Source organism: Aulonocara stuartgranti, assembly GCF_965226115.1.
Source record: "Aulonocara stuartgranti genome assembly, chromosome: 7".
NCBI classification, from domain to species: domain Eukaryota; kingdom Metazoa; phylum Chordata; class Actinopteri; order Cichliformes; family Cichlidae; genus Aulonocara; species Aulonocara stuartgranti.
In genome coordinates, this window is record NC_138945.1 from 58,615,854 (window position 1) to 58,638,449 (window position 22,596).

The 22,596-nt window shown below is 39.2% G+C and overlaps 1 long non-coding RNA gene across 1 annotated transcript in view; it reads left to right on the forward strand.

The window, feature by feature from the left end:
• Window positions 1-981: 981 nt before the first annotated feature.
• LOC309709792 overlaps window positions 982-22,596 on the forward strand; it is a 50,409-nt gene continuing 28,794 nt past the window's right edge. The window contains exons 1-2 of the long non-coding RNA XR_014277604.1: window positions 982-1,343; window positions 1,589-1,817. This is a non-coding gene — a long non-coding RNA (uncharacterized lncRNA). The remainder of the gene's footprint in view (window positions 1,344-1,588; window positions 1,818-22,596) is intronic.

Consider the following 22,596-nt stretch of genomic DNA (forward strand, 5'->3'; position numbering starts at 1 on the left):
AACTAAATGTTTACAATTGTGGTCACGCTTTAAAATTTGCCAACTATTAGTTAGAAACAAAAGTCTTTATAATGCAGATTTTGTCTATTTTGACACCTGACTAGTGCCTTTTTGTCTATTCATAATTCCTATAAACCAGGCATGCAATTCCCTTTATGTAACTGTCCCCCAGTGCAGCTAAGTTGGTTACAGGGCTCTTTAGACCTCAGTAATTCAGCCAAAGATTTCCCACATGTAGAGCATTTTAAAACATCTAGGGATGAAAAAGAGCACCGGGGGAAGGCATGTCTCAGTTGACCTCATTCTTTACGGAGACAGTGGAGGACTCAGGAGATCTTTATTCCCATGGGCATTTGTCCAAATAACAGAAATTGGTTAGAGAGACAAATATCTTTGACTTCCACCATAGCTAAACCACAGAATGCATACAGAAGATACCTTGGAAAATTACCCTACTCTTATTGAAGTTGTGTCCTGGCAATTTTTAGCCTTATTCAATAATTTTGTAAGTTAACCTGGACTGCTAGCTCAGGTAGCTGTAGCTCAGGCAGTAGAGCAGGTCCCCTACTAATCGGAAGACTGGTAGTAAACTGTAGTTCAATTCCTAGCTGATTAAATCTGCATGACAAATATCCTTGGGCGAGACACTAACCCCACATTGTTCTCTGATGTTGTATAAAGAGGTGCTCAGACAGAATACAAAAGCTCTGTCCATTTGCATCCTGTAAAACAGGCAATAAAGAAGGGACTTAGTCAATACTCTATGGGTGTATATTGTTAATTGATTGAGTTGAGTGTTGCAAAAATATTTAAGGTTGGTTTGTTCCGTAAACTGATGGGTGATGTCGTTGAGGCTACATCCATATTTCATGGCATTTACAGCATAAAGTTAAAGCAATTAACAATGAGATGATCTTAGATGATCTGTTAATCTAGTTTGGATACAGCTTGGAGAGTCATGTGATAATCCATATAGGCCCCTCCCCCTAAATGTAGCCCTGTAGAAACAGAGTACCATATTTTATGTGTTTTGTTTTCATTAATGTGTGTATTACACATTTGGATATAAATTATAAGTTATTTGGTAAATTTATTTATTCTTTAAGTTCAATTTTAAAAGTTTTCAATTTCTTGGTTTACACGGCCTACCGGGGTCTGATTGGAGGGAAGGAAACTTGACCCGCCCTCTCCTAGCATGAGGACACACGGCATGGAACACCAGAGAACTAAGAAGCAAGTTCACAAAGTGAAAACAAAGCTGTTGTATCTCTGAAAGTGTTTAAAAATAAAAGCAGAAGTGGCCGAGGCGACAGCCAACACGCTTGATAAAGTTGAACTTTTTGGTAAGTGATTATCGAGTTAGAGTTTAGCTAAGCTAATGTAGCTAACTATAGTGTTGGCATGACAGCCGATGTTACAGTTAAATACATTTTTTTTCCGGTGTGTATGACAAGTTATGTGTACTTAAAGCCATATAAGAAATTTGTGAAGGAAATTTAGAGGCAAACAAAAATGTGGCTCTCATTGAAATATGGTCACAGATTGTAATGCTATGACTGTATACAATAAGGGTGTTATTGTTATGCAGGCTGGATTTTTGTCTTTGGATACCTTTTGAATCTCCCTGGAGTTGGGCCCCGGATTTTCTCCTTTGCCTAGGAGGTGGTGAACCCGACCTTCCATCTACCTGAGAAGGAATCCACCTATTCCTTCTGTTCTGTTGGAGAAGTTATCCGTTGTGGTAGGACTAACATAGATCACAAACTGTTGTTGACTAATACCATTGGGTGCAGCCACAAAGAAACAACTGCTCTAAGGTTTGACTAAATACTTTACGCTATCACATTATTATTTTTTGCATAAATCCTACTGATACCCACTTTGTAGTAGCAGTTTTTGTTTTTATTTGTTGTTTGGAATCACCATTCATTTCTACTGCGGTTTAAGGTTTACACCATATGCCACTGATGGCAATGTTTTATTTCAGCATGCAGTTAATGTCATGTTTTAAGTTATTTATTGTGCTCCGGTATTGCAAAATATAGTGAGTGTTACAATCACTGTCAAAGCCTCCAGCTATTTCCTGGTAATCACACACATTTTGGCACCTACCTCTCAAATCTAAATACTGGTCCACTATTTTGTAGCTTATCTAGACCAACTAGTGGGTCTGATTATGTTACATAAACATAAATCAAATCAAGCTGGCCATTACAGTCCGTGACAGTACAACTCATCCAACTTGCTGAATAGATCTATCCCAACTGGTGGTGGGACTATTTAAAGATATGTACTGAATGGAAATAATGAGTACAAATGCAATTAACATTCGTTCAGTAACAATACTCACCACATTCTACTGTATGTTGCGGTTATGATGAACTATATTGTAAAAGTTTTGTATAGTAAGTTATAATTTACATCCCTGGGAGTCAGAATTGTTGTGCTCTGGATAAACTTGTGTTTGCTTATTTTTAAGGCAGCAATTTATTAATACAAAATAGACCTACAAATATCTTTCTAATGAAAGCTCTCAGTGTATGTTAACTCTACCTTGACAGAACATGACTCCAAATGTTACATTCTAATCTGCTTGAGTGGAGACTCAAACATCTGTATTTCATCAGAAAAGAAGTAATCAAAGTTGACATCAAGCTGGTCCTTAAAGTTTGTTTGCAAGTGCCAGCAATCTGGCTCAACATTGGTATGAGAGTAATGAAACATTTTTATTAAGAAATTATGATATGTAGTTATCTAGAGCAGTGGAACATAGTATGCAGCTGTTGCTGGCAGACCCCACTTAAAAGTGTTATGCACGGACTGTTGCTACCATCTGGCTATTACCCGTGAATATGAGGTTATATAAAATGCAAACATTAAGGTTCAGTCATACCTCAGCAAACTACAAAACCATATTTGACACATTAAAGGCATATTCTGATTTTTGGGACACACATTGGTAGAATGGGGTCAACAAGTTTTCCAGATAATCACAGAGATAAAGCGTATGTGCAGATAAAGTCTTCTTTGCCTCGTGCTTCAAGAGAAACTTGCTGATTGACATTGGCAAAAGACAACAACAGCACCGGGCAATTCGGATGAAAGCGAGAGACACCACCTACTGTCATGTCGTACAGCAGCTCAATAGTCCACCGAGCACTGACAGTCACCACAGCTGTACATTTTACGCTACCTGAAGCCCAATAATTAGCATTGCTTTTTGAGGAAAAAAAAGCCCAAAACAAACAGAACATACACTCCAAGATTTATATAAACAACTATGCACGCACACACACACATTCAACCGCATGTGCACGTCAGGTACGCACGCTCAACACATTCAGTGGAACTCCTGCTTAACTTAATTGTTCTTTTCTGTAAATTGGAGCTATTTGTGTAGTTCGTTTTTGTATTAATTTGTGTCAGTGTTACACTTGTCAGCTTGAAGTTGACAAGAGAGCCATATTCTTGTTGTACAGTAGGAATCCAAACATGCTGGTTCTGCCTCATGCTGCTGGTGGATGACACTCAGGGAGAGATCATCTTGCTCAGTAGGCAGTTTCCTCTCAGTTGAACTAGACAGCTGTTTGTTTCTCAAAACTTGGCTATTTGACATATGTTGTATCCATGTTGTCAAAAATCACTCCACACACAAATTAGTTCCCCCAAATTGCATCTACTCTTGTAATAAGCTGTTTTTTTGGACTTTAATGACTATTTTTAACCACTAAAAGGGTATTTCTATTACTTAGATGTGTTTTATTTCAGTTAGAATTCCTTTGTACATTAAATATATTATAATATTTTAAGCTTTTAACCGGTTTAGAGTATTATATGATCTAGGGGTATTGCTGGAGGAAAAGGTTTTGTGGATTTTGTCCTAGAGGCAGACATAGCAGGACAAATCAGCAGGTCTCAGGACAAACCATCCTGTCACAAGAGATGGAGAGCCTGGCCAACTGTGTTGACTGATTGTTAGCATTAGTGGCTTTGAGTGTGATTAATATGCCTTCCTCTCACATAGCACTCTGGAAAAAGAGAGGTGTAGCTTAAAACTAAAAGTGGAGGCCACATTGCACATTTTTAAAGAAGATAATGCATAACCTGAGTGTGGCCAGCTGTATGTAGCTGGATGGATGGCTCTCAGAGTCCAGGTGCTCTTGCATTAATTCCTCCACCTTGAATCAGAGGGAGGATGTGCTGGCCTAATGAGCTTGTTGTGTGGGATGCTGTGCGTGCTGCTGAGATGCTGTTAGAACACACTGTGCTCCAGCTTAGTGAATTTGAGGCGAGCGTAATTGCTGTGTTGTGAAGGGGATCTTCTTCTTCTGCATCTGAAGCAGCCCCTTAGCACCTGCCTGTTTGCCTGGGCCTCCTGTCTGCCGCGGTCATGGCACTCCCTTCGCTTCCGCACACTGGGACTTTGGCACTCACCAGTCAATTTGGCTGTAATTTGAGAAGATTAGGTCCCCGTACAGTTAAGTCAAACATTGCATCACTGCCTCTCTGTTGTGGAGCACAAAAGTTCTTGCTTTGCTCTGCCACTGTTGACAAAAGTACGCGAACACCTGGGCATGTGCACATACAGTTTCCTCAGTGGAAAGGTATGTACTATATAAGCTGGTGTACCACTTGGCTTACGTTGCATATAGATTAATATTTTTTATTTTATTGAAAAGTAGTTTATACAGTACTGATAAAAATTATTATTACAATATAAAAAATTAAACTTCAAACTTTCACAACCACAGGCTCTGACAGAGGAGCTGTAAATTAACCTGAATGGCTCTTACAAAGCCGATTCTTCTACTCGTAGTTTCCATTACCAATAAGGGTATCTAGGGGGAAGTAAAGACATGTTCTGAAAGAGAAGAAAACTTTTACATAAAACTGCAAATCCACATAACAGACAGAAAAAAACAATCTCCTCAATTACACTGTAGCACTGTGTAGCAATGGTGCACAAATAGGGTTTGCCTTAAAGAGTTATTAGAAGAAAAAATTACCTTCAACCTCATTTTCAGCCAGACTCAAGTCAGCAATATTTGGAAAAATGTGGTTTTGGAAACATGGGCTGTGGACAGATTGAACATTTCAATTGAACCCTTGGGCTAGACTCACAAAGTATTCAAAGTATTCAGTTGCTCAGTAAAAAGTAAGGAAATATCAAATCACAATAAAACTTAAGTTGATGTTGATAAAATATAGAATAAAACCAATTTATACGTGTATATGAAGAATAACTTATTGTTTATGCATTTTTGCAGATTTTTCCCACGAATAACTAAACCTTTGAATACTGAGGCTAAAATTGCCAGTGAAGCCATGTTTACAACACGCTTTATCAGATGCCCACATTCATGTCTGCCTGTTTCTAAGTTGTTGTTTTTTCTTTTGCAGTAAGTATGACACTGCTTAGAATACTAAAGCAAAAATATACGTCAAGTCCAGTCAGTCGCTCATTGAGTTGTAGACATGACATGATAAAATGCCACCTTCAGTTTTCCATTTTTGTACATGTGTGAAGGCCATAAGAAGGCTAAGCTATTAACCACGCTGCTCATTCAACATCTGCACGAGGTTCATCTGTGCAGCAGAGAGCCGTGGCTCAGGCACTCCCTCTGTGCCCCTATGGAAAAAGAGGCCTGCCAGAATGAGGAATGATGGCTAAGGCCCTGATTATTAGGATTAATTGTCTCTTAGTCATGCAGTGGAGCAGGAATGCCAGGGTAAAAGCAAGGTGGAAATAAAGAGGGCCAGCCAGCAGTCGTCATGTTTTCTTTACAAGCACCTTTCACATAACAGTTCCTCTCAGGTACTTCACTCTATCAACACCATTTAGACTGGTGATAAGCATGAAGTCATAATAAAATACGAAATGCTTTTGAATGGAAGTTATTCTACTTATCCTCTGTGCTGAAAAACTTGTTTTAAATAAAGCATTGCCCTGGTAATAATACTGGTGCTGTGTAGCCTATGAAAACACACCTGCCAGGTTAAAGGTTTCTTACACAATCTGCTTCGTATTCATTTTGGCCCTAGAAATCTCAAGTATTGATCTTTGACATACTCACTCTGTTAGCTTGTTTATAGATTTTACCAGGAAAAAAAAATAAACACATTTCATTATTTTTTTATTTTCATTTTTTGCCAAAAAAAAGTTACACAGACAGTCTGTGCCAAGCTCAAACTTCTTTCAGCATTTAAATAGTGTAGATAAAGATATTTTTAAGAAAGACTTTGGTAAAACTTTTGCGAGAACGGTCACATTATTTTCACAATACCAGACCTGACAGAGTCATAAAAGACGGATCCCTTTGTTTAGCATTCTTTTCATATTTGGCTCTTTAGCCTTACATTAAACGCCCAAATTTTTACCTGTTTTCATTTAAAACAGACAGAGCTCTGAAGTTGCTTCTCGTCCTCAAAGTGAACCAGAAAAGATTTTCGGGAAAGTTACAAATAGATGCCTTTCCACCAACAAAACATCCAAACAGCTGTCACTTCCCGGCGTATTCATTCATCATTATTAGATAATAAGTGGGGAATAGCCCCTGAAAACCCCTATTACCTTTATGTACTCTACAGAAGTGTGCCACAGATAACAGATGAGGCTGGACTTGATGTAAAATTAAATTACTTGTTTCGTATTGGGTGCAATTAATGGGCTTTAGACGCAGCGAGGCTCAGTGCGTTTAGAGATGTGTCCTATCAACTCGTCCTGGGGATTAACCTATCTACTTTGCATTGGCCCCTGACTGCATGCAAGCAATGCTAATCTGTGCACAGCTCCCTTCAATAACTTTCAAAAACTTCTGCATTAATGATGGAATATCTGTCAGCTGGATGTCATTAATTTTGTACATGATTAAGCGTGTATTTAGGACACTTGTCAAGCGGTTGTTTTGAGCTGTGGCAGGTTTGAGCGCACATATTTTTTTTCCTACAGTCTCTTAGAGCCAGAGCTCTGTTTTCATCATTTCAGATAGCAAAACAGAGACTGGTTAGTGTAATTATGAAGTCAAAAATATTAAAATATCTCTGAGTGAATCTGCATTAAATTTTCAGTGGCAATTCTCTTATTCCTTAAGATTTGCTATAATTAAGTATCACAGTTTTAACTATTACCCACTCTCTTCACAGTTTATGTTTCACCTCACAGAAATACGTCGGCTCTGCATTTTCCCACTAAGTCTGTAATTTTTTACATTTTCTTTCTTTCTTTTTTTTGCTTTTGTATAACTACATTTGTTCTGTATGTCTTATAAAGCATTGCAGGGTGACCACTTGCTCTCCTGTGGCCTTGACTGTGGCAGCACAGCACCTGAATAAAAACCATCAGAGAAATGCCTTTGATTGTAGAATACCCTTCCAAATTTTGTATAGCCTTCGGTAAAAACACGGAACAACAATTCAGATGTACAGTACAGCACAATGGAGGCACTCAACATGAACTAATCAGTGTTTAGGGAATATATAAGTCTCTTTGACTTTCATGCAGTTGAGGGAAGAAAAAAAAAGAGTTTCCAAGTTGTTTGTCATCTAAATAAATCTTCCCTGCAGCATTTCTTCAGACTTCCAATAATAGTGACTAGTTCAAATGCCAAATTATGCTTTGCTCTGACATATTGCCCACACCATGTGGTATATGTGATTGTGTATATGTTTCTGTGTGTATGTGTGTCACACGGATTGTGTCTGTAAGAGTCTGTGTGTATGTGTGCCCGCTGTTTGTATGCATTACTGTATGTGTTAGTGGAGGTGGCTGGTGGCGGTGTACCAACTAGTCACGGACCTGGAGGATTAGATTTACCATTTCAAAGATGCCTGTGTTTCTAAAGTTTACACACATACATGTACACACACACACACACACACACTCATACAATCACCCACCCACACACTGCTTCCCCAGCTTGTCAACGTGCAACGTGGGCTGTGGAGGCTTGTGCGAACAGATGGGAGGAACCAGCATAAAATAAAGTTAAACTAGAACAGAATGACTATGCAAGTGGCGTGGCCGCCCTTTGTTTGCTAGGAAGGTGATCCTCAGCAGCTGGGGATGATGGAACGCATGATTAAAATTACCAGAGGGAATGATTAATATCTCCTTAAAGCACACACTTCCAGCATATCAATCATCTCATTACACTGGAAATGTTAATTGTGTGAGGGGAGGGTTGGGGCCCCTGAACCATGAAAAAGTAGCCCACCCCTCGACATGTTTACTTACACAACAGAACGGACCTAACAACTCCATGCGTTCTGTACCGTGTTTTGAGAGTTTCCACTGTTACCACTAAAGCAGGTCCCACTCAGCAGGGGACACTGTACTCAACAGTAACTGGACTCTTCACTTCCTGACAAAAAACTTTGTTTAGGAGCAATCAGGAGGTGTATGCTGGCACAGGAGTTGTTTTAGAACTCATGTGTGATGCTAAACAATACTAAATGTGCTTTTTTCCCCCTTTTTTTAGGGGAGGGAGGTTGAAATTTGCATTAAAGTTGTACACCCCTGCGCACACTCCTAATAACATTCATGGAAATAGTTGAGTGTCATGTGTTAGTGGGATACTTTGTTATATATGTCATGAAGTGTTGGGCTTTTTAACTGAACTGAGATTAATTTCCTAATATCCCAGATTTCCTGTAAGATTTTTATATTTAAACGACACAGGCTTCAGTTTTTGGGGGGCAACATGGAAACGATGAACGAGCAAGAACAGAAAGTTTTTTGTTTTGCTTTATGTTAAGCGATAAAACATCGTGAAAAAAGAAGACTAAAGCCGTGTACATTTTGAAATAAGGAGAGGAAGAGGTCCCAGTGCCTATGGTGGCCTAGATTGCCCTTGCCTTGCCTTCCTTTCCCCTGGTTGCCAGTGTGTCCTACTCTTTGCCCTCTCTGCTCCGCTGCGTTCGCTCCCGTCCCCCCTCCCACCTTTCCCTGCGTGCCTACGCTGCCTGAGCCAGCTGCTCCCACTTCATCTTCAGCAGCGTCACCAGGCGGGGTATTAATCATGTTTTTCGAGGGGGACACTCTGCTATTTATCTCTCTGACACTTCCAGCATTCAGAGGCCCATTGCTGGGCACAGCCCATTGAGTAGTAAGATTACACATTACATCGCTCCATTGCTTCTCCCTGCCCTCTCCATTGACTAGCTGTTCAACGGTGGCATCAAGCTTGCACGATCGGACATAATTTATGCCCTACATGTATAAAAACACTATCCTGTGTCTACATTTTTACCTTCTACACTTCACTTTTACATGTACATGTGGAATGGCAATCTTCCATTGATTTCCACATATAGGAAATACAGGAGTAATATTGTAAAGGAGAGCAGTACAGTAAACTAAAATTAATGTGAAACTTATTCACAGTGAGGTTACAAATCGGAGTAAATGATTGTGATTAAGCCTGTTTTCTGTCAATTGTGCAGCATTTTACTAATATTCAAATAAGAATTCTGTGTAGGATACAACAGGGTACTTACTTTCAGTCACTGATCTGGTTTTCAAAGAGAGAGCCAGAGGAATAGTTTTATCTGTGAAATGCAATTACAAATCCTGACCCTTGGCTTTTTCACTTACACTGCGTATTGAGGCACTTCGGCAAGAACTCCAGTGTAGTTCGTGCCATAGATTCAAATCGCAATCCAATCTCCGTGCTTTTGAGTAGGCAATGAGATGCGGGAATGAATGCACCACTCTTCTGGTATTTTGTTCACTTTCAGTTTGTAAAATGTACGAATCCTCGGGCTAAAGTAATCTATTACGTCTTCCTGTTGGAACTTTCAAAAACAACTGAATTAAAGTAGGGATGAAAAAAGGTGTCTTAGAGAAACAGGAAGCAGTTATGTTGGCTGATGGCCAGTCTAATGGGCTGATGGGAATGCTGAATGAATGAGTGATTCTCCAGGGATCCCCTCGGCTTTTGGTGGAGTTCTGAATTGAGAGTGTCAGCTAACTCCTCCTCTGTTGAAAATGGAGGGTAAAAGTGCATTGAAATCATGCCAAATAGTAAATCAAATATGTGTTCAAAAAGGAAGTGAACATTTTTAGAACAGTAGAGTTAAGTACACCCTCAACCCCCACTTCTGTCCTCCCTCTCTTCCTCTTTATCTCTCTGTCTTTCACTCACCATTTTCATGCACATATTGAAAGAATTTGTGTTGAAGTCTAGATAATAATAATAACTGTTGTTGCCGAGCGCAGCCCAATGCAAAGAGGAGGCAAAAGAGCTGAGGTTTGTGCTACTACAGCCTTTGATTTATGCATTCCTACACATAAGTTCAGAGGTCAGGCACAAGGTTTGAAATGGCTTGTTTGCCATTTCTTTAACCTGACTCAAATTCTTCCTTGTTGGGGGGGGGGGGGGGGGGGTAAAATATGATCCTAATCCTTCTGTCAGCTGAATGATATAAACTTAATTATTTCAGAGGCAGTAGAGATGTGGCCCACATTTCATAACACTAATATACTTTTAATTTAGTACATCTGACTCAAAGGCCCCGGCGTCTTCACGATCCAAAAAACTGTCAGACGATATCTATAAGCTGAAGTTATGATAACTTAGAGATAGTGGTGTGAATTTAAGGCTGCAGTCTGGTCACAACACTTTATGAAAGCTATTAATGAGATGGAAATACACTTTATGCAAAACTGAAGTGAAATCAAGTTCAGTTTTGACTTCTGCATGACTGAATAGTTTCACAGTTTTCTGACATGAAACTATTGCATTAAATATTCAATCCTATTTGAGCCTCTGTCTAGGAATCTCCATCATAAAAGAAATGTTGTGTGGTTTTGAGTTGCTGATGCAGAATACCTCTTTTGACTTAACTCATCTGGATTTAAGGTTAGCAACAAATTACCAACCACTGAGTTTAACTGAACAGATTATTGTTCTACATACATACAGATTATTTTTCTTTCACATTCTCTATAAAATCACAAAGATTTAATTTACTGGAATTTACTTGAATCCAGTATATTTGGCATATTTAAATGTAATGAAGGATAAATTGCTTTTTAATTAAAAAAAGAATTATGTTGTTCTACGTGTCCTATAAATTCAGAAGTAATCACAGGAAAATATGTTGGATAATTTAATATATGTTATGCAGTTGGATATACACTCATTGACTACTTTATTATGTACACCTTGCTAGTACCTGGTTGGATCCACTTTTTACCTTGAGAATTGCAATACTGACAGGACAGCATTGACACATTGCTGTTGTGCTAAAATATTCCACTAACAACAATCAAGACCCATCAGCTCAGGCAATGTCCAATTTTATTACCAGTGTGAACTGCGGCCTCAGTTTTGTGTTCTTCTTCAGCTGTACCCGATCTGCTTCAAGGTTTGGCATGTGTACTAAAAGATGCACTTCTGTATAACTTTAAAAATAAATTTTAATGAGTGGTTATTTGGATTACTGTTGCCTCCTATTGGCTTCTGATGTCAATATGACATTTTTAAACAGAGAATTACAGCTGACTGTAACCCCCGGAGACACTTATGTAGGAAAATCCCAGTAGGGCAGCAAAAAAACTGAAAACTGTTTACATGAATGCACTGAGTTGCTTCAATGCGAAAGTGATGAAGTGGCTGGTGAGTTTATATAAAAATATTTTATTACTTCAGTTATTTAAGAGATATTTGGAGTATTTGTTATTTCTTAATTGTCTTTTTATTAAAAAACAAAAACTATGTAGCGCGTAATGTTGGCCAGTATGTTAGTCCTTCTATACTTTATATAAATGAAGGAAACTGAAAAGTCATCCTAACTACAAGAAAAATCATACTCGCTTCCACACCCCAGATGTTTTATCACCAAGTCTTTTGGTGCTCAAAGTCCAAGCTTCTGCTGATAGGAGACAGGAAATGGCAGCAACCAAGCTTAATGGCTAATGTCTACCTACTCTGTCTGTAAGTGGTTCTCCACACAGCTACAAGGAGTGGGTGTTAACGTAGGGAAAAGAGGGGTGCTATTAGTTGAGGTGCGCTGTAGGGGGCAGAAACACTTAATAAAGCGTTGATAAATGACATCTAAAAGCTAAATATATCTAAAGATCAAGGGCAGGGGGAGTCCGATTTGCATTAGTCTTCTTGTTTCTGTGAGAGTGAGCATGTACATTCTTATGTCTTTGTCTGCTTCCGAGTGCCTGTGTGTGGTAAAGGCTCACCTGGTATTTCAGTTGTATCTGTCATGTATTAATATAAGGCGAGGGTTTTGAAATGTTAACCATCAGTCAGTGTGTCACTGGTTCTAAGACTGTTGGCTTCTGTATAGAGGATGACTCTCAGATGAAAGCCCTGGACTCTCCTCAGAAACCTTGGAAATGGAGCACAGTATATAGCTAGCACTGATAACAAGAATTTGGCTTCAAACAGAGGGAACATCAAATAACTCTGTATGTGTGTGTGTACGTGTGTGTGTGTGTGTGTGTGTGCGTGCGTGCGTGTGTTTGTGTGGCGTCTGCCAGACATGTGTTCTTGTCCGTGCAGGTGTGTGAGAAGGCTTGTAACTCTATATGTGCTGTACATTTCTGTGTTTTTATCCACAATTATGGTACACTTGAGTCTGTGTGTACACGTGTGTGCACATGTGAGTATCTGTGTGTGTGTGTGTGAGTGAGTGTGTGTGTCTGGTAGCAAAACCCTCCCATTTTAGCTCTAATGACACAGTATGTTGTGGCTAAGGCCACAAGATTTGGACATATGTTCACCTTTCTTTTGATGAACAGAAATTGAGACTAGAAGAAAGGGGACAACATTTGGACCAGAGATCCACCAAAGGGAGTAAGATGAAAAGGGAAAGACTAGATGGCTAGTGAAACCCTGTCAAGACCAGCAGAGTGGCCCATTCATCTGCTCTAATTCAGGGCATTAGTGCCTCACAGGATCAACATTGTCAAAGCTACAAACAAGAATTGTTACAGACTTCACTGCTGTAGTTTCTTTTATGTGTCTCACAGCATTCTTTTATGCAGCAAATTTCATAACAGTGTGTGATAGTAGGGTCATTGTGGTGGCATCAAAGCAAAGAACAACACAGGAAAAAAGGATCCAGCAATAGTTTAGTACACACACTTTACACTGATATTCTAATATGTGTTTTGCGACATGCTGAGAAATTGTCATGCGCACATGCTGCGGCCTTAAGAGGAACATGAGTAATAATAAAGGGTTAGCATGATTTATGACCCTATCTGCCACTGATTCCTGGAGGATTGCTGATATTCTATCTCCAAATTTTGTATTGATTCTGATCGGACTGTGTAAAGTTGTGGCATGACCTTTCTTTACAATTCCCTTGCTTGGGTCTCTCTCAGCATCTGTGTCTCCCAGCACTAAAAAGGCTCATTAAGGGTTTCGCAGGTGCCTTTATTGCTATGTCCCATCTTTGGACCTATGATTGATTGTTGGTATACAGTGAAATTGGAAATGTTCTGTGCTGTGATTGTTTTGTTAAACACCCGCACAGCACTTATTATAAAGGTCACATCACCTTGGTTTCCTCATCCAAGAATATATGAGACCAATCTACCACAGAAACAGTTTTATTTAGACATACAGGCAAGCAACAAATTAAAGGAAAACATGAGCCTTTGACCCCCTACAGGGGGGATCTGGTAGCTCTGTTATTTTATGGGGGCATTTTGCTGCCATGGTTTGGATGCACTTTTCCCCTTAAATGTAAGGATCACTGCCAAATAAATAAAACAAAAAAAGATCATATGAAATAAAATGAAAAACATGAAAGTATATAAAAGTAAAATACATAGTTGTTCCAAGAGATCTATGTTAATTTGTCACCACCTACTATCATATGTTTTATTGACTATGTCAAAAATTTCAGCACTCAGCTTTAAAAATGTATCTTTTTGTTTCAGTGAAGGCTGGTATTCAGATGTCTGTCTCTATCATAGCTTAATGTCACATAGGGCTGGGCGATATGACCCAAAATTCAAATCTCGATATTTTTTAGCTGGATGGCGATATAAGATATATATCTCGATTTTTTTTTTAAGCCATAAAGTAAGAACAAAAAGAGAGTTCTTAGTCAAAGCTGTGTCCCAGATGTCACACAGGCACTTTTATTAACATACAGCACAGATGTACATGAAAAATTACTCAAAATTAAATTATGAGCATTCATTAAATAATAATGCTCCATAAATAAAAGAAAACAAGGTTGTTTTTGTGCTAAACAAAGAGCTCACAATTGTGCAGTCAAAATGTAAACTAAAAGACGCTGAGCGTAATAACAAAGACAGACAGATTTCACAGCTGCTCTGTTCCCAAGTTTTACTGTGTGACTGATAGCCTGGAGTTTGAAATCCGCTTCATAACCACGTCTCTTACAGGTGCCATTTATGGTCCTTATCCACACACAATACGGTAATATTACGTTGATGCACAGTACGTATCACTCCGCGAAGCTCCTCGGTAGCCGTAATGCGCCGACAATCTATCAAGCGGTGCAGCTCCGTAGCTTACCAAAGTCGTACTCAAACATTTTTGACAGATTGCTGAGCGCCGTGTACCACATAAAATCAGTTCGCGGCCATCAAGCACAACCAGAATTCATACATAAGGCGCGCTATCAACTTTTGAGAGAATGAAAGGATTTTAGGGTTAGCGCTGTTAGCTCGTTAGCATGTTTAGCTCGTTAGCACGTTGACGCCGTCCAGCCCCACGCATGGGGCGATGCGCAGTAACTCGTTAACGGAGATTTGCCGTGTCCGTCTTGTCGCTGCCTGCATGTGAAGCGATGGGGGAGGAGGGGGAGTTGTCTTCAGTGAAGGCGAGGCGGAGTAACGTTGCGTAGAGACAAAAGTGGACGAAAGAGAGGCAAACTTGCGGCTCCACAACTATAATTATAACGTAACATAGACTATATCGATATAAAGGATATTGTCACATCTTATATCTCGTATAAAAATATATCGATATGTTTTAAAAACTCGATATATCGCCCAGCTCTAATGTCACATCACTTTGTAATTCAGTACACTAATTCTAATTAATCTAATCTAATCTAATCTAATCTAATTAATCTGTCATATTTTGTATTTTGCATATCCTTTTCAACAATGCCATTATCTGATTATTTGTCTTTTATAGTCAAATTTGTATCGCTGTGGTTAGACTCAGCAGCAGATCATCAGCAATATAAAATGTGTGTCAAAGCTTATAAGCATTAAGCCGGACTTCAAAACACATGAAGCTCTGTGAGCAATTTATGTTCTCTTTTCTACGGTCAGACTTTCAGACTGTTGTTTTTGATCAGATATCTATCTAAATCACAGCATTTGTTTGGCAGTAGTTAACAAGAACAAGATTTAAAAATGTAAAAATGAAACAGTCGTGTTCAAATGCAGGAAAAAAAGGTAAGCCAGTGGCTTTGGGTTTGAGCACAATGATGGAATATAAGTCTAAACCACTCCTTTACAGGATTTTGAAGTTTATAATTAATGAAATTATTAAAAATAAGTACATCTGCTGTAGTAATCAGCGTAATTGAATTGTTGTATGCTTAATGAGTTGCTTATTAGAGTTTGTGAAATAAAGTCTTTAGAATTTTGTATTTTCATATTTAGTTAGCTTACATTTACCTTAATAACACCGAAATGAGATTTAAAATATGCATTGTTATCTACTGATAGGTTCAAACTATTCCCTCTCATAAAAATGTATTGACCAAATTAAAGTGTGATGCCCCACTTGTCTCTCATTTCCTAGCAGCAAACAATTTAGTTTTATGTCACACATATTTTCAGCCTCTGCTTAACTAACATCGGCTCCTTTTTTTTTCCTTTTGAAATGTGTTGAAGAAGCATTCATTGTACGTTGCGCAGGCTGTTCATTTGAACTTCACAGTTGAAACAGAACGTATGCAAAAAGAGGAAAATCATCGATCCTTTAATGCCATCCCAAAGGGTCCACTGGGTGGGGCAAAATAAAGAAGCCCTTAAACTCTGCAATTGCCAATAATGAGCTATCATTACTCAAATTACAGCAAGCACTGATTGGATTTAAAGTAATGAAGAAAACAACACGATCAATCATCATCAAGGCCCAGTGTCGTCATGTCAGAGCTTGGGCCTTGCCGCGGTGCAGCGTACTCTACAGAGGCCAGGACGGGGCCATGTCCTTGGGGCAACCATTCATCCTCCAACATCAACATCTCAGAAGCAGCAGCACCAGAAGTATTAACTTTGATTTTCAAATACTGCCGTGACCATCGCTGAATAATAAAATCAGAGCTACATCAACCAGATGATAAGACAGATGTTTTTATCAGGAGTTAATTGCTGGTACAGTATACGATTATATTGGTGTACGCTCGTTATCCATGGAGACTGCTGGCCAGATGCTGACTTTTGTCTGTCTTTTGGCGGTCATTTCCACCAGATATGAAATTTGTGGAGAACTGAATATAATAGTTACTTTTCATAATCGCTCTGATAGCTGGCTTGTCAAGCACCCACACGCTCCATTATCATTTTAATACCCTGCATGGACTTATTCTGCCAAGGTGCTGACAGAATGGTTTCTGAGAGTAAGTCATCTTATGGAAAGGAAAATAGTTTTCCCCTGGTTCACCACAGATAGCTCAATTAAGATAAGAAGGAACAAATCTAAGTCGGAGGAATATGTAAATGGTGAAGAAAAACTGCAGGCAGCACAGGCATTATTTGTCTAATAACCATATTGCTATTATTGTTTGCAACAGTGCGAATAGTCAGCCCATTCAATACATCAAAGCACTGTAGTAAGCCTTCAGTACTGTATGCAGTTTATTGTCATTCTCTGTGTGCACTCTGTCAACTCATCTTCTCCCACTTATTTGCCATTCAACAGTTCAACCAGCCCGCCTGCCCTCAATCTCAAGCAGGAGATGCAGAAGGCACAGAGCAAAGTTTTATTGCTGATCCAATCCCTGTTTAGATTCAGCGTGCATGAAAGCTCCTAAAGTTGCCTACCATCAATAATGAGGTCTCATTTACACAAATTACTCTGAACGCTGATTAGGTATTATCTAACAGCAAGGGCCACCTCGATCAATCATCATCAGCCTGTGTAGCGTCAATGGACATCGAAAGGTTAACCCAGATCTTGGAGGCCCTGCCAGTGTCAGCAGAATCAGAGTGGGAGGCCTCTATGCTGTCGATAGAGCAGCCAGACAATTAGGTAATGATTAAAATAACGGCACCTGGGACTCAATAAGAAAATGAGCCATCCCGGCATAATTTGAGAATGATTTGTTTACCAATCCATATAGCTGTAGAAGAAAGTCACTGAAGTGCAGTGTGTTAGATGTACTAAGTTCTTTCTCTGCCACTACAAACTTTCTTAAGCAGTGGATGGACTGTTGTGACACTGTTAATAAAGGTAAAATCAGCTAAAAAAAAAAAGATGCCCGAATATTGTCTTACATGTATATGCATGTATATGCAGTTATTTGTTGCATTCCACTTTCAGAGCCTATTAGTAAAAGCCTATGGGAGACAATCATAGCCTCAGACTTGCTGGTGCTACTCTTCATCCTGACTAAGCTACCCTGAAGATGCAATGTTTTTGCAAAAAAAAGTTCTATGATATCAAAAGGGAAAGAATGCTGCATAAGAGGAAGTGCAGAACTTTTTTGCAGAAGACATTTGAGCACATTACAATAGGACGAAGAGCCCAGGTGTCCATGATAATTAGGCTATATGGTGACCTAATTTCATCTAACTGCTTCAGTTTCAGGGTCCTGGTTATGTGCACAATAGTTCACTATCACATACCCCTGTGATGCAAGCCTATAAATGTGTTCACATTCATCCTTTTTAGTGTCACTATTAGTTAAGATGACAAATGAAATACACTAAAGCCTGAGGCAACAAATGTTTTCTATGGATGTACAGTGCATTTATGTATTATTAGAGCTTCAGTGAAAACCGTTAAAACCATTAATACTAGATGTAGCATGCTGTAGCGCATTAGATGGACAGGATTGCCTCATTTACTCTTCAATTCTTTACTCTTCAGTGCAGATGTCAGACAAGAATCCCAAAAGTTTAAATAAAGTTTGATGGGATTTAAAGGGCCCACTCACTGCTGTGAGGCTTACTCTCAAACGATCCATGAAGTGAGTATGTTAGTTGACAGTGACTCTTTTAAAGTTGTAGCTTTCAGAGAAAAATAGCGTATGTTATGATTATGATAATTACAAATTCCGCCTTGACAGAATGCATTTGTGAGATGGTAGCTAACAGTTTTAAGAAAAGCTCTCTTCCTCTCGGGCTGTGAATGCTGGAACAGAAAAATTTAAAACAGTAGTGTCACGATGAATATGCGGTTGACAGTAAGGATGGATCAACTGCTTGTGATCTAGGAATACGCATTAAAAATGTCAGTTAGACTTTCAACACTGCGAAATTTGCATTCCAAGCACCCGAGATTATTCACGCACAAAATGGCCCATATACAGACCACAGGCATAATTTCTGCTCATACGTGGGCTTCAAAGCATTACCGTATACTCACAGGCTGTGTAGACCTCGCCCGTGCACTCCTGCTGAGTAGGAAATGCAGCTACATTCAAAACTTTTGTGGCATTCTTTATCAGCTCTGTGTTGATAGCTGGTGCTCCCCTTAAGACACAAGTGAAAACAGAGTACTGTAGATACTGTAGATGCACCTGAGGGCTAATTGACTTCCGTGGCACTGGCGTTACATCTGTGGCTGATGCTTTTGATTATTGAATAGTGCACTCCTGCCATTTGCTCAAGAAACTCCGTCTTCTCACTACAAATAGAGCTGGGCAACACACGATGGACTGTCTGAATGAGCATTCACTTTTAAAGAGCGACGGCTATGTATTTATACTACACATGCATGTGTCCCTGGTATTCTTAATAGTGATCACTCCTTGTGACACAAGATGGGAAAGAACAGCTTTGTCAACTGTACCGCAGCTTTCTGATTTGAATAATGAAATTAAATCTCACATCTCTGCCTTTGTTCCATATTATTTGAATAGAATTAGTATAGGACAGAAAGCAGTGGTAATAATTTGAATGATTTAACCTCTAATTTTAGGAGTATTTGTACTGCATTTCAAAGGAACAGATGGCAAATGAGAGTAAATTTTCCAGGGAGTTGTACCTTGAATGACAAAATATTATATGGCATAGTTTGTATAGTATAGTATAGTAATATTTCCCAGACATTTTGAAATGGTTTATAAATGTCTGGAAATGAAATGTTGTGGGCATTGCTAGAAATATTGCTGTGTTTAACATTATCTGCACAAGTACTGTAGGATCTGTGATGACACAAAGCCAAAATCTAATACCGGATAACTCATCACATACTTCTTATTCAGCATCACTTGGAAGCTACCTCAAGCCAAATATTTGCTCTTTGAAAAACCTTGTTACCCAAATCAGCTGGTGGCCCTCAGTATACATCCATCCCATAAGGAGTGAGTGCCAGAGCATGCTGTGTGCATCCACTAATACAAATGAACTTTCTCAGATAGGTCCAACACTTACGGCAGTGAACAAACACTGCAGCCTCTTTATGTAATGGGTAGCAGTGGGGCACAGCAAAGAAATGATGAGACATGAAGGGCCATTGCCTCTGAATAGAGGTGAGTGCTGTCGGGCTGTTCGGATTAACACATGTCCCCCACAGCCAAGTCACATGCATTCGCTGCTCTCCACCAAACAAGCAGGGTTACAAGTGTTATTACTCTCACCTTTCAGAGGGGGTTTTGGATAGAGAGATCATTAAATTAACCGCAGGGCACTGCATTTGTGACCAGAAGTACATAAGCCACTCAAGGGTGGTGGCCTACACTCTGTGCTTTTTGAGATGCATGTATAGCTGTCCTCAGAGAGCAGGTATGACACTGAGGTGAGTGTGGGTCGGTAATGTGTTAGCCTTTTGATCATTATGGGCTTAACACAGTAGATCTTCATTATTGAGCCTATTTTTCGCTGAATTCACTTAGCTGAACATTATTTTTCCGTGACCCAGTTCAATATCTGCTGCTTCACACTGACTTGACTGGGGAGCTCTTTCCTCTTAGAGGATGGTGAAAGGTAATGAACGAGTGCCTCAAAGAATTTTTCAGCCATCAGTCTATAGCCTTTCAAAGCGGAGGTGATTGACAACATCCTATCAGTGTAAGTGTGTGGTGTATTATCATAGTTGTCCATCCTGTCTAACAGGAGAGGATGTCCCTGTCTTCAGACGATGCTTTTTATGAAGTGGTTCTGCCCGATCATTGTCAATAAATAAATCTGATAATTGTCAGTGCAGACAGCTGTTTGTGACAGCTTTGTTGTCTTGACTCACTGCATCCTGTCATTCTCACAGAGAGAAAAGTGAGTTTTATATACTCTGACTGCCATCGGGGGAGCAGAGACATTTGCACATGAATCAATTGTCAGCATCACTGTACGCTGACAACTCGGTGACAGCTCAAATATACTGAATGTTGTTGTGCACATTTTTCTAGGTGGCATCCAAAGTTTGTGCAGATATTTTTCTCAGTCATGTGATTCAAGGAATCTGGAATATCAAGGTTATATCTATCATTATGAAAACAGAAGTGCAGAAATCTTCAGAATTATGGACTCGAGCAGAACAGGAAAGTAGATGAAACATCTTCTCTTTTTTTTTCTTTTTTTTTTTAAATATCTTCTCTTTCAACAGCTACTTGAAAGTGAGCCTCTCCGATTATGATTGTGGCTCTTGTTGCTCAAGATAACTGCTTGACATTTGCTAAATCAGTCAGTGTCAGTCTTGCATACTCAATTTCCCTCCACTTGAAAGCTCTCTCCAACTTTGGCATTTTGCAATGCACTGTCACTCAAACAGAATTTGCTATGTGTATTGATAAACAAAAAGTCTGACAGCACAGCAAACAAAAACCGGCTTTTTTATTACAGAAATAACTCACAGTGGCTTCCATTAGACCTATAAACTGATAAGTGTGGTAAAGTGTAGTAAAAGTAACACTCTATATGCTTTAACATATAGCATTTTAGATCCATCTTGCAATATTGTGCCTCTGGCTGGGGCGAAATAGGCTTTAAAAGGGATCTTACTGTGAGGATGACAGTTGTGGAAATCCTTCCTGATTCAATATTTTTATCTCCTGCCTCGCAATAAGTTAGGCGATAGGAGTTCAACATCTTAGCAACACCACACAGGAAGGTGGTGGGGAATTGTACATTTTATGTGCTGTAGGGACTGAACTACTATAGTCTCTGCAAAAGGACTGATTACTTTAAAATTTAGAGCTCAGCCCATAGTAGGCATCACAACTCATGGGTTAATATGTTTAGGAAAATGAGGATGACCTCATGTCAACAGCAAGGCACTTACCCTAGTAGACCATGGCACATTGATCCAAGCTGGTGAGAGGAACACTCTCCAGCTGCACTTCATCCTGAACATTTCTTAAATGTTTTGCCAGTGTCAGTGCACTCTGAGTGCTCCCAGTGAAAAGATAATCACCGCGATCAGTGTTTTTTAAGGCTTGACCAGCCACAATAATCAGTTCACATCAACGATTGTGCACTCACTTGTGCCTAATGGCTCTTAAGTTCCCCTGCCCTGCAGCTCTTCTGCACCCTCTGAGTCACAGCTCGCAAGCTACAGGGCTGATCAATTGAAACAACTTGAACATTTAAAGGCCCGTCAATAAACAGTCCCATGTGACACAACACTACCTGTGGAAGATGTGGATTTGGCTCATGTGCCATAAACAGAACTAATTATTAGGTGCCATAGCAAACACTTTGTAATCCCATTTTGCAGTGTTTATGATGTAAAAACATCATGTTATTATAGTTTGTAGAGTTGTGAAAGAATTATAAATGAGTGATTAAATCATGTCATCTTTGCAGAAATTATGTAAGTGTTTTTTTTTTTTTAAGCTTTTTTTGTTGTTGTTGTTGTTTTTTTGGTAGAATGTGTAGTTTTACCAGTGATAAATACAACAAATAAAGTAAAAAGTGAAAATGTTTTTTTTTAATTAACCTCAGGACCCAAGACTTCCCAGCAGAGCACTGTAATGTATCTAATTGATCTGTAGCCACCTATATTATTCACCTTACCTGTCTTCTTTGTACATTCACTGTAAAGCTTCAACCATGTCCAACCATGTAAAAGTTACACATCACACGAACACTTTCCAAAAAGTAATATCATGCTATTTTTCTATACTGATGTAACCTCTTTTATAAAGGACAAAGAATCGAATGTATATGTATTATTATAATGATACCATGGTGATTTAGAGCATATTTCCATGTATATATTCTATGGTTAGAAACCCAAGAAAACAAACACTAAACAAATAGCTGAAAATCTGAAAAGTCTATAAATAACACTGCATTAGAGTTGAGGGGAAAAAAAGAAATGTTGTATTTGCATGAGGCGCGCAAGCTGTAGTCACCTCTCTGTTGTTGCAGATGAGATTGAAGTTGATGCTATAAATGGGCCGGGTAACTCCCTTAAGGGAGCCTCGGTTGACATGTGTTACTAAATCTTATGCAGTTGCCATCTGCTGCTGTGTTAA